This window comes from Prionailurus bengalensis, chromosome D4 (genome assembly GCF_016509475.1).
Source record: "Prionailurus bengalensis isolate Pbe53 chromosome D4, Fcat_Pben_1.1_paternal_pri, whole genome shotgun sequence".
NCBI lineage: Eukaryota > Metazoa > Chordata > Mammalia > Carnivora > Felidae > Prionailurus > Prionailurus bengalensis.
The window spans coordinates 3,482,859-3,485,000 of record NC_057359.1 but is presented as its reverse complement, the minus strand read 5'-3'; the positions used below and the strand labels follow the sequence as shown (position 1 = coordinate 3,485,000).

The 2,142-nt window shown below is 51.4% G+C and overlaps 1 long non-coding RNA gene across 1 annotated transcript in view; it reads right to left on the bottom strand.

Annotated features, from left to right (window-relative positions):
* LOC122474510 overlaps positions 1-1,893 on the bottom strand; it is a 7,456-nt gene extending 5,563 nt beyond the window's left edge. Inside the window, exons 1-2 of the long non-coding RNA XR_006294922.1 lie at positions 1,646-1,893; positions 319-435 (exon numbers count right to left, since the gene is read on the bottom strand). This is a non-coding gene — a long non-coding RNA (uncharacterized LOC122474510). The remainder of the gene's footprint in view (positions 1-318; positions 436-1,645) is intronic.
* Positions 1,894-2,142: the final 249 nt, after the last annotated feature.

The window sequence follows — 2,142 nt, the reverse complement described above, 5'->3', positions numbered from 1 at the left end:
CACAGATTCTGAAGCAGGATCCGCTCTGAGCTATCAACACAGAGCCCGATGTGGGGCCTGAACTCACAATTCATGAGATCATGACCCAAACTAAAGTCAGACATCCAAGCGACTGAGCCACCCAGGCGCCCCTCAAAAGAGGGCGCTTGAGTTGGGGGGTGTCTTGGGACAAAGGGAGTCAAAGGAAGGGAGCCTTTGAATTAACTAACTCCTGTTTCTTTTGTAAACAAACATTTCCCTTTTAAAATGCTTTTAAAAAAAAATTATTCCACATAATTTATCATAAAAAGCTTTCTATCCATACTCATTCTGCTTTACTCACCAAGAGCGTAAACACACAACTTTTGCCGGGGTCGTCACAACATCAAAATGAGATGATTAACAATGAAGTGGGTTTCCGTGGAACACGGATGTAGCATTTCTGTACCGGGCCCTCTAGAAAATAGTAGAAGATGAACCAAAAGTGTAGCACAATTTGTATCATGTAAATCAGCTTTGATAAAGAGATGGCGAAGGCCTCCCTCCAGCCGCACAGAGTGGAGCTCGTACGAGCCCAGAGGTGTCACATAAAAGACAGCTCCTCCATTTCTGGGCGATTTAAAGCTCCTGCCTCCAATTCCAGTAAGATTACAGCACAATCAATGATTCCCTTCTCCTGTGATTTCCAGCAGCTCTCCCTGCCAATTAGCCCTTGGATGTGATCAAGCATCCCTTTACGAATCGTGCGTCGCGATCACCTGGCAGGTGGCACTAGATGGCCGTCTGCATGCCCGCCAGTCGCGATAGAAGAAAGGGAACAGTAAACAGAGGAGAATTAGTTAGACATGAAAGCATTTGAATAAAAGGATCGAGGCGGGTGCCTGGAAACAGGAGGAAGCAGATGTTGGCCCTACCATGTTTAGGAGGAGGTGCACTCTGAGCCAAACAGGAAACCGTAGCTATTTCCTGTCTGGTGTGGGCCACTGAAATCCGTTCAACTGTTCAGAGGGCACGGGAGAGATTGGTCTGGAGGTGGATTTGCATGGCCAATCCCGGATTGTGGGAATGTGCTATGTTATGGATAATGTAAGTTGAATAGACCGGATATTGGTCTATCTCCGGGTGAGCCTTGGTTAACGAACGCGGCTCGCCATCATACACCAACTCCTTTGCCGCGTGCGCCTCTTGGCTCGTTTACCCGGCAGGCGACACAAGAAGGGGCTCGCGGGATGGTTCCCAAGGAGCTTCCTGGGATGGCCGCGGATGCGCTGAGCTCCGGGGCACCCCCGTGTCTACGCTGCCTGCAGCACAGCCGTGTTATTTTACACGTTGAGGAAAAGTATACAGGTACTGAAAGAGAAACAAAACGCAGTTCGTCCTACCGGAAAAACAAATAGATAAGTATCAACAAAACTACTCCTCTCCCTGCCCATCCTCCCCTTGGAATCCTGCTATTCTTTGCCCGTTCATTAGATGAAACCAAGCGCTGAATAACGCAGACATTTCTCAGCGCCTCTCTGCGGATGTCTGGTTATAGCACTTTATCCCCGGGAGGCCGGGGGGGGGGGGGCATGCATTTGCTTTTAGGTCTTTCTGCCAACTCGGTTTCCACTAAGGAGTGTCCCACAAGACCGTGGCCAGTGTCTCCCCCTTGTTGGGACAATACCTTGGTCATTTATGGAGTGCGGATTTCCCCAGAGGTTGACCGAGTGCCATTCCATTCCGGTTTGTTTGCATATCTCTTTTGCTACCCCCAATTTCCAGGAACACGGTCGTGACAATCCATGTGCAAAGGAGGCCTGTGCGGTGGCTGCGAGGCTGGAGGGGGCTGTTGACTGGGGCTCACCAGCCAGTTGCGCTGTTGGAGGCTGCGACTACGTGGGGCGGGCGGGGGCTGGTTCTGAGGGCAAGTCTATGAGTCCTATTTCTGGGTGTCTGGGGAGGCGTGTTAGGACTGGAGGACACCGTGGATCTAGATACAGAAGCAGACCAGGCCTCAACATGACTAAGTCAGGAGTTATTACAGGACTCGGGAGGCAGGGCCTACTTGCCAGGAGGCGGAAAACAGAGGGAAAAGACAGACATGGTTCAGCCCCTTCTCTCCCGGATGACCTGTGTGCCGATGGCCTGTAGGTGGCCTTTGGGCCGGGGGAGGCTGAGCCC